The 10,807-nt window shown below is 42.2% G+C and overlaps 1 pseudogene; it reads left to right on the top strand.

The window, feature by feature from the left end:
• Window positions 1–715: 715 nt before the first annotated feature.
• Window positions 716–1,452, top strand: LOC101326651 (elongation factor 1-alpha 1 pseudogene; annotated as a pseudogene).
• The last annotated feature ends 9,355 nt before the right edge of the window (window positions 1,453–10,807 follow it).

The following is a 10,807-nucleotide window of genomic DNA, read 5'->3' as shown; positions in this document are numbered from 1 at the left end:
CTGAAGAACTGGAAATTCTGTGTCCCATTTCATCTCACCTGGCTGCATTTTTTTCCCTGCCACCTCTCCTGCCTTGTACAGAGAAGCCACAGGTCATCAGTCATAACTGAACTACTTCTATATCCAAAGTTTGGAGAAATGGGAAATTTAAAGATCTTCAAGGCAGATAGACAAAGTCCTTAAAGGAGACTGGAGAGGTAGGGCTGGGGCTTAGTGTGTCCTGCCGTCTGTGCCCAATTGTGCATTGTACATAGGGTAGTCGGAAATGCAGTCAAATTTGCATTTCAAATCAATAATGAATCATTTATTTAATATAAGCATGTCCCCAATATTGCATACATTGTTGATTTGAAAATTTATATTTAACTGAGCATATTGGATTTTTGTTAAATCTGGCAAAACTTAATTGCACATCCTCTTGGCCTACATTTTACACGATTACTGTGGAGGCAACTAGCTCAGAGCCCCCAGCAGTCCTCATCTAAGCTGCCTCTTGTATCCTTTGCTTCTTGCTGACACTTCTCTGCTGTTACTGTATAGGAAACTCCTGGTCATTGGTGAGGTACAGACCATGAAGGGTAAGGGAGTTAACCGCCATGGGACAACCTCTGACCAGTGGGATGGGAGTTGATGGAAAAATGTTTGTCTCTTTCCATCCCTCCGTAGCATGGAATTATGAGTGCGTTCTATACGGCTCTTCAGAAGATACCAGTGAGACAGCGGTTTCCTGCACCATGAAGCTTTGCGTAAAGCTCTTCCTGGGGACCATGTGGGCTTCAATGTCAAGAACGTGTATGTCAAAGATGTTCATCATGGCAGTGTGGCTGGTGACAGCAAAAATGACCCACCGATGGAAGCAGCTGGCTTCACAGCTCAGGTGATTATCTTGAATCATCAAGGCCAAATCTGGATATGCACCTGTGCTGGATTGTCACATAGCTGGATTGTCACACAGCTTACATTGCTTGCAAGTTTGCTGATCTGAAGGAGAAGATTGATTGTCCTTCTGGGACAAAGCTGGAAGATGACCCCAAAGTTTTGAAATCTGGTGATGCTGACATCGTTGATATGGTTCCTGGCAAACCCATGTGTTTTGAGAGCTTCTCTGACTATCCTCCTCTGGGCCATTTTGCTGTTAGAGACACGAGACAGATGGTTGCTGTGGGTGTCATCAAAGCAGTGGACAAGAAGGCAGCTGGAGCTGGCAAGGTCACCAAGTCTGCCCAGAAAGCTCAAAAGGCTAAATGAACATTATCCCCAATACCTGCCACCCCAGTCTTAATCAGTGGTGGAAGAACGGTCCCAGAACAATTTGTCTCAACTGGCCGTTTAAGTTTAATAGCAAAAGACTGGTTAATGATAACAGTGCATCATAAAACCTTCGGAAGGAAAGGAGAATGTGTTGTGGACTATTTGTTTTGTGTGTGGCAGTTTTAAGTTATTAGCTTTTAAAATCAGTACTTTATTTATTTTTACATCTTTATTGGAGTATAATTGCTTTACAATGATGTGTTATTTTCTGCTTTATAACAAAGTGAATCAGTTATACATATACATATGTTCCCATATCTCTTCCCTCTTGTATCTCCCTCCCTCCCACCCTCCCTATCCCACCCCTCTAGGTGGTCACAAAGCACGGAGCTGATCTCCCTGTGCTATGCAGCTGCTTCCCACTAGCTGTCTACCTTACGTTTGGTAGTGTATATATGTCCATGCCTCTCTCTTGCTTTGTCACAGCTTACCCTTCCCGCTCCCTATATCCTCAAGTCCATTCTCTAGTAGGTCTGTGTCTTTATTCCTGTCTTACCCCTAGGTTCTTCATGCCTTTTTTCCCTTAAATTCCATATATATGTGTTAGCATACAGTATTTGTCTTTCTCTTTCTGACTTACTTCACTCTGTATGACAGACTGTAGGTCTATCCACCTCATTACAAATAGCTCAATTTTGTTTCTTTTTATGGCTGAGTAATATTCCATTGTATATATGTGCCACATCTTCTTAATCCATTCATCTGATGATGGACACTTAGGTTGTTTCCATCTCTGGGATATTGTAAATAGAACTGCAATGAACATTTTGGTACATGACTCTTTTTGAATTATGGTTTTCTCAGGGTATATGCCCAGTAGTGGGATTGCTCGGTCATATGGTAGTTCTATTTGTACTTTTTTAAGGAACCTCCATACTGTTCTCCATAATGGCTGTACCAATTCACATTCCCACCAGCAGTGCAAGAGTGTTCCCTTTTCTCCACACCATATCCAGCATTTATTGTTTTCAGATATTTTGATGATGGCCATTCTGACTGGTGTGAGATGATATCTCATTGTAGTTTTGATTTGCATTTCTCTAATGATTAATGATGTTGAGCATTCTTTCATGTGTTTGTTGGCAGTCTGTATATCTTCTTTGGAGAAATGCCTATTTAGGTCTTCTGCCCGTTTTCGGATTGGATTGTTTGCTTATTTGTTATTGAACTGCATGAGCTGCTGGTAAATTTTGGAAATTAATCCTTTGTCAGTTGCTTCATTTGCAAATATTTTCTCCCATTCTGAGGGTTGTCTTTTGGTCTTGTTTATGGTTTCCTTTGCTGTGCAAAAGCTTTTAAGCTTCATTAGGTCCCATTTGTTTATTTTTGTCTTTATTTCCATTTCTCTACAAGGTGGGTCAACTTGCTGTGATTTATGTCATAGAGTGTTCTGCCTATGTTTTCCTCTAAGAGTTTGATAGTTTCTGGCCTTACATTTAGGTTTTTAATCCATTTTGAGCTTATTTTTGTGTATGGTGTGATCTAATCTCATACTTTTACATGTACCTGTCCAGTTTTCCCAGCACCACTTATTGAAGAGGTTGTCCTTTCTCCACTGTACACTCCTGCCTCCTTTATCAAAGATAAGGTGACCATATGTGCATGGGTTTATCTCTGGGCTTTCTATACTGTTCCATTGATCTATATTTCTGTTTTTGTGCCAGTACCATACTGTCTTGATTACTGTAGCTTTGTAGTATAGTCTGAAGTCAGGGAGCCTGATTTCTCCAGCTCCATTTTTTGTTCTCAAGATTGCTTTGGCTATTCGGGGTCTTTTGTGTTTCCATACAAATTGTGAAATTTTTTGTTCTAGTTCTGTGAAAAATGCCAGTGGTAGTTTGATAGGGATTGCATTAATCTGTAGATTGCTTTGGGTAGTAGAGTCATTTTCACAATGTTGATTCTTCCAATCCAAGAACATGGTATATCTCTCCATCTGTTCGTGTCATCTTTAATTTCTTTCATCAGTGTCTTATAATTTTCTGCATACAGGTCTTTTGTCTCCTTAAGTAGGTTTATTCCTAGATATTTTATTCTTTTTGTTGCAATGGTAAATGGGAGTATTTTCTTGATTTCACTTTCAGATTTTTCATCATTAGTGTATAGGAACGCCAGAGATTTCTGTGCATTAATTTTGTATCCTGCTACTTTACCAAATTCATTGATTAGCTCTAGTAGTTTTCTGGTAGCATCTTTAGGATTCTCTGTGTATAGTATCATGTCATCTGCAAACAGTGACAGCTTTACTTCTTCTTTTCTGATTCGGATTCCTTTTATTTCCTTTTCTTCTCTGATTGCTGTGGCTAAAACTTCCAAAACTATGTTGAATAAGAGAGGTGAGAGGGGACAACCTTGTCTTGTTCCTGATCTTAGTGGAAATGCTTTCAGTTTTTCACCATTGAGGATGATGTTGGCTGTGGGTTTGTCATATATGGCCTTTATTATGTTGAGGAAAGTTCCCTCTATGCCTACTCTCTGCAGGGTTTTTATCATAAATGGGTGTTGAATTTTGTCAAAAGCTTTCTCTGCATCTATTGAGATGATCATATGGTTTTTCTCCTTCAATTTGTTAATATGGTTTATCACTTTGATCAATTTGCTTATATTGAAGAATCCTTTCATTCCTGGAATAAACCCCACTTGATCATGGTGTATGATCCTTTTAATGTGCTGTTGGTTTCTGTTTGCTAGTATTTTGTTGAGGATTTTTGCATCTATGTTCATCAGTGATATTGGCCTGTAGTTTTCTTTTTTTGTGACATCCTGGTCTGGTTTTGGTATCAAGGTGATAGTGACCTCATAGAATGAGTTTGGGAGTGTTCCTCCCTCTAGTACTTTTTAATGGAAACAACTTGACCAAAAATCTGTCACAGAATTTGAGACCCATTTAAAAATTTAATGAGAAAAAAACCCCAAAAACCAAAAAACTCAGTTTCCTGCCACGGTGACCAGCTCAATAATTTACTCTTGTGTTAACCTGTCTGCCTTCTTCCCTCCCTCCCTCCCTCCCTCCCCTCCCCTCCTTCTTTTCTTCCTCCTGTTGCCTCACTCCTGTTTCCTGAGATCACTTCAAAAACTAAGCCTCCTGCACTCAAACCCTTGGCTCAGGTTCCCCTCTCAGAGGGGAAGCTCAGGTTAAGAGAGGTTTACTGGGGCTTCTTCTGGAAGGAGAAACTAGATCTCAGAGCTGTATAGAATTTTAGCAAATTTGGACTGGAAGAATCCTGAGAGATCATATAGCACACCCACTCATTTTAGAGACATGGAAACAGGCCAGGGACTTACCCATGATCATCCCCCAACCCTCCCAGCCCAGGGATAATCTGGAATTTCTGTTCTTTATGAGGTGAACTAATCTATATAAACACACAGTGCTTAACACACAGCAGGTGCATGGTAAATGTGAAAATGGAATGACATGGGGAGGGGAGTGGATAAAGGTCTGCTGTGAGAGTGGACAGAATGTTTCCATATGTCTCGGTGGCAAGACTCTGTCTCTAGGATCCTGGCTCTTGCCACCTGTTGCTGCTCCTCTGGGCTCTTTGCACAGATGATGTCAAGGTAACTCTGTATGATTAAAGGCATCCCAAGAAAGTCAGCCCTTAAGGAAAAGGGACTCAGTGACAAATCTTAGTGGAAACACTTATTCCTCCATTTCTGCACCAGGGGCCGAGAGTTTAGACAAAGGCAACCAGTGTTCCCTAGGGATTGCTTAGAGCCTTTCTGGATCAACCCAACTAATATAATTTAGTTCAATTCCACAAATTTTTGTGCCAGGAACTGCCTAGGTCTGAAGAGTCACTAATAGACTGGCCTGTGCTGCAGGAGACTCATAGTCCTGTGGCTCATAAAAGCAGCCCTCCTGAGAAGGGAGTTCTGGGCCCAATTTATTAAACCAAACTGTTGAGATGGATACCCCCTAACCTGTAAGAAAGCACCTGCACCAGGGAGAATAGAAGAAATAAATGACATAGGAGAAGGAAGAAAGTCCATACGTGTTACATGCTTTCTCCATGACAGGGGTTAGGTCTTCAGAGCAACCTCTCCTGTGCTCTGTTCATGATGTTGATGAAGTTGTGCTAACTGGACTTGTTGGCAGGAAGTGGCCTTGCTAAGACACATGCTTACCGAAAAGTGGGAATTAAACTCCACAAAGATTCAAAACCCCATTTGTTAAAAGATCAAGTCCATTTTAAGGAGTACAGTGGTTTGGAGCATACCCAAACACCCCCTCTAGGGTGAATGATGAATTGTTGTATCTTGGGCCCTCAAACATTCTACCTCTACTGCGAACTCGCTCTGGTCTCCTCATGCTGATGGTCTGGCAGGCAAAGAAAATAAATAATTACTGTACTGGTGGGGGTAATTGACCTTGATAGATATGAGGAACTATGGTGGCTTCTATACAGCAAAGGGCAGGGAGATTCCTCTCCCTGCCAGGTATATTCCATCTCAATATACCTGGAATTCATGGGATTCACCAGGTATCACTTCATGCTTTCTTGCTCAGTGATATAAGTGGATGAGCAATTCTGACATCCATGGCCTAACAAGGGAAAGACAACTAAAGATGCAGACTCTTCTCTGAAGGGCCTGTGATGCCCCATTAGGAAAGCAATGCAGACCAATCAAAGTGCTGACTGAGGGAGGGAATCTAGAAAGGATGGTGGAGGAAGTGGGTGATGAACATTAATTATGCCTTCAGGACAGCTATAGCAGTAGGGAGTGTAGCTGGTTTCACTAACTCTCTTTTATTAATTATTTGGGGAGTTGTGGCTGGCCACCATCCTGAAGGAGACTGTGATAAATTAGATTTAAGGGAGGGAGGGCATGAACAGATCTGAGTGGTAAAAGGGGTAGATTGTATCAGTCACTTCTTGAGCATCACTTTACATCCTCTTGGGCTCACTTCTTCTAGCCACTGCTGCAGTGACCTCTCCCACAGAGGTTTCGACCTACTTCACAAAGATGGAACCTCATTCTCCTACCATGTTCCTCTTGCTATCTGTCCTGGGTTTTCTAACGGTACAGTATGGGACACCCATGGGAAGCCCTTAGGCACTGCTATATAGGCAACCTGGATGTGCAGAGCAATGAACACCTTGGGGTGGGGGCAGCCCTTAACCAATGGGGGATGGTTGCGGATAGGTAAATGCTCCTTCCTTTTCTTCTCTCAGATGGACAATCTAAGATACAATTCATAAGGTTTTTCAGATGGATGCAGTATCGACCATTCACTCCCTTAACAGTTTTGATAACGTATCCTAATATTGGTTCTCTCTTCTTCCGTTTCATTTCCCTGTTCCTTACTCCTGATCCTAGGATCACAATCCTGAATAAACCATGCACACAGAAGTCTTCATTTAGGGCTCTGCTTTCTCTGGGTAATCCAGCTTAAGAAACATTCCCAGGTTTGCTCTTTGGAGCTGTGAGACTTCAGGATAGTTACTTAATCTTTTAAATCCTGTCCCCCCTGCCTTCCATCGCCCCTGGAGGGAGATGTTCCCCGAAGCACTTGGAATCCTGGAATTAGAGCAAAATGGGGCTCTGTTAGAGAAGAAGAGGGAAAGAAAGAAATGGTTATTGGTAGGTGGACAAGTCAGGGATCTGGGGGGTAGAAAATAACTGGTATACTCAGAAGGAATGGTTGAAAAGAGTTCAGCAAAGAACTATGCAGTGCGGTCATTGTTGAGGGAAACCAGGAGGAGGAGGTGAAGTACACAGTGACTGGTACTGTAGGAGGCTGCTCTCATCCCTGGGTGTATTGTTGTCAGGTAGCTACAAGAGATAGCTGCCTGGCAGATGCTATGGTTTTTGCTAGAAGAATTCAGCCACTGTCAAGCTCAAGACCTGCAGGGAGAGAGTCGGGGGATAAATAGCCTAACTTTTCTTTCCTCCCACCTTCTATCTCCTACTGATAGGTTCCGTTGGTTGAATCCAACCAGAGGCTAGAGGACAAGGAGGCTTGATTGGTCCAGTCCATACAGGTCAGCCTCCTGGGGCACAAAGCAGGTTGGAGAATGGAGCTGAAGAGTCAAATGGAGAACATCTAGTCTAGTGGAAAGCAAGCATCTGTCCCAGTAACTTTATTTAAAACTTATAACTATAGTAACATATACAACTGGCATGGACAAATTTAGGAACACAACTGACTCTTGATAAACAAACAACTCAATCAGTGAGAACAGACATGCATTAGGGCATGAGAGCATGGCCCAGTAGCCATGAGCAATCAGTGTACTCTGGGTTTGTCTGGTTTACTTCTCAGTGGAAATGGAGGGTATTGGTTCAGTCTGTGAGTCAGTTAGAGGAGATGGGTTAGGAGAGTTTTCCTATTTTACCTCCCTTCTTTCCTGGGGTGGATAAAGAGCAGACAAGATTCTGTTAAGTACAGTTTAGTATTGTTTATTAAGTATTTCCAATGTACCTATTATTGAGAAATAGATACTGTAGGGAAAAACAGATGAAGGGTAAGATATGGCCTCAAGCCTCCTGGAGTTTACATTCTAGGTGGAGGGATAAATTCCATAGATGAAACAGAATAATAAACAAGAGAGAGAATTGAAATGCTGAGGTGTGGGATCAAGATGAATCACAAGGAATTTGACCAAGGTGCACCACATCCAAGTCTATGGTTTCTACAGGGTCTTCAAGGGCCTCCCACCTGGATGGGATGTGGTTAAAGCCTTATGCATGAGTTTGGAGACCAGGGTGTGCCTAATCAAAATTGGGCAATGGGACTAGAAAGAATGTATCATACTTGGACATTCGATTTCCTCACTTTTGGGTGGAGGTCTCTTGGATCTCCTTGTCTTAACTATGTCTGTTGAAGGCTCATGTTGGGTTTCTCAGGGCCCAGACTGATGAGGGGTCATGGGCTAGAATAGGCACTTGGGAATCCTTTGCTCTTTGCAGATATTGCATGTGTGCAGGGCCAAGGAGGAGAGCCATTTGCAAGGCTGGTGAGTGGTGTTCACTCCATAGGTGATGGGGATGGATAAGAGGTCTAGTATCCTCACTGGCCTTGCTCTCTACACACTGAAAGGGAAGGTGAAGTGTTAAACTCATCATTATCCCTCAAGAGTTAGAGCAGGATTTCACAAAGTGTGTTCTCTGGGACATAAATGTCCAGGAAATGATAAGAAAAAATTCATGAAAGAAAAGGGTTCCTTTGCTGAGTAAGTCTAGGAAACACTAGATTAAACAAAGTTAAATAAGGTTTCCTTTGCAAGGTCTCTCAGAGTCTTGAATGTGATGCTGTGTATTATGAAATTCTTGCAAGGGGCTAGCAATGGCATGCAGAGATTCCCAAACTTTTTTGATCAAAAGAACACCTTTTTTAGGAACACCCAAGAATATCTCTTGGAACACTAGCACTCTGAGGAACAGTTTCAGAAATGCTTAATATGTGGGGAATTTGCCTTCTAAATAGGGACCCTGCAACAGAGCACAATGTTTAACACCACAGGATTTCTACTAATACATAGCTTTTCAGGTACCAATGGGAAGTTGGGGGGATTCCCTCAGCATTCCTGGAACCTCCCCTTTCCTCCATTGGGTTGAAGAGTGGGCAACATTGAGGGAGGGCTTTAGGTGAGGGGGTAGGTAGCAGAGAGAGTTTCTGCTGATGGACAGAACAAAAGAAGCCAGAGGTAGGGAATTTGGGAACCTCCTTCATAAAGGGCTAAAAGAACCTGGGGAGAAGAAATGTGGGGTTTCCAAGATGGTGGGACTTGGGAGATCCTGAAGTGATCCTCTCCTTCCTTAAAAAGGCTTTCACTTCCTACTCTCAAGCCAGCAGTGCATATTTTATTCCACATCCCCTCTCCCCAGGAAGCAGGAAGAGACTGAAGATGCAAGAATCTATTGCATCTAGAATCTGTATTTTTACCAGGGTTTCTAAGTGTGTGGAATTGTCTGGCAACTATAGGTCCATGAGGAAGGAAACCCCCCCCAGCATACTTGAGATGCTGAAATATTTTACTCAAAGCCTCAGTGCAATCACCATGAGAAATAGACAAGAACAACTGGCTTTGGCTTAAAAATAGGAAGGTTCAGAGGTCACAGAAACCCCCAAGTCTGGATCTTTGGGTTAAATGTATTGAGTTGAACCATGATAAAATTGCCCTTTTCCCTAGGTCAGAAATTGTTGAATATTGACCATTTTATATGGGTCAGCCTATATCTGGCAAACATTTATGGGAGAGCCAGAGGGAGAAGAATGTGAGTGAGTGTGTGTGTGTGTGTGTGTGTGTGTGTATGTGTGTGTGTGTAGCGAGTACATTGCTGGGAGGCTAGTCTTATATGTAACAGAAATAGTTTCCTTGCTGATAAAAAGGTGGAAGAGAAAGGCTCTCTTGGGCATATTTCCAATGGGTGAACAACAAGATTAGAAGTTCATCAAGGAGATAAAGGTGGAGGTTGTTGGGGACTGGCTTTTAGGATTAGGTGTAGAAAGACACTGGGCACACTGTTGGTCTCTAGGAGCAAGGCATGGGCACCTGGGTCTGACAATGTATTAAGTCACAAGCTGTTAGTGACTTAGACATGAAAAAGAGTGAAATAAAGAGTCACTCTAATTAGAGAAATTGAACCAACCCTTTAGGGTGGTGGCTTATTCCTTACTCCTTGGCCTGTCCCTTCATTTCTCCTCCCAGTACACCTGAAAATCAAAGTGGTGGGATGTAGGGTAGGACTGGGAACAAGGTATAGAGAGAGACAGTTAACATAGGGGAGTGTGGGGAATTTCCATGCCCATCACCTCAGCTAGTCCTTTTGGAGGATGAACACAGCTGTTATAATGGTAAGTTTCCTAATTTCCTAATTTCCATAATACTTTAAAACTTACAAAACAGCCCACAGATATTATCTCATTTATTCTGATTTTCAAACAACCTTTGGAAATGGTATTGCAATTCCCATTTTCCAGATAGGAGATCATGGCTCAGAGAACAAATTCCCCAAGAATGGTAATTGGCAGAATCAGGTTCAAACCTGTACCTTTGGACTCCAAATGGAATATTGGTTTAGTTTGATCTCATGGAGCGTGACCAAGGTCATCACATAACCAGGAAGTCCTAAGGCAAAACAGTTGTTCAGGGACCAGGCAGGTAATAGGTTTGAGTGAAGCTGGTTGGTTATAGGCAATAGGGAGTGGTGGGGACTGTGGCTCAGGATTGGTGAGTCTAAATCCTGCCAGAGGGTGTAGTCACTACTCAGCTCCAGGTGATTATTGCCAGGAAGATGTGCCAGTCTGATTTTTTTTGAGAGAAACTGGAAGTTCAATTAAATAAGTGTTTACTGAGTGTCTACTATGCACCAGGCACCAGGGTAAAGCAGTGAATAAAATGGATAAAAAATTCTAGATTTTTATGTGAGCTTGTCCAATTTTTAAGTGTTGGGAACTGATAGAAAATTTAGAAAACATTATTCAGGCCAAAAAAACACATCTGTGAGTTACATTTGGCCTGTAGGTTGCCAGTTTGTGACTTCAGTT

The sequence above is a fragment of the Tursiops truncatus genome, chromosome 7, assembly GCF_011762595.2.
Source record: "Tursiops truncatus isolate mTurTru1 chromosome 7, mTurTru1.mat.Y, whole genome shotgun sequence".
Classification (NCBI taxonomy): Eukaryota; Metazoa; Chordata; class Mammalia; order Artiodactyla; family Delphinidae; genus Tursiops; species Tursiops truncatus.
Note: the sequence above shows the minus strand (reverse complement) of the source record. Positions and strands in the feature narration are given on the sequence as shown.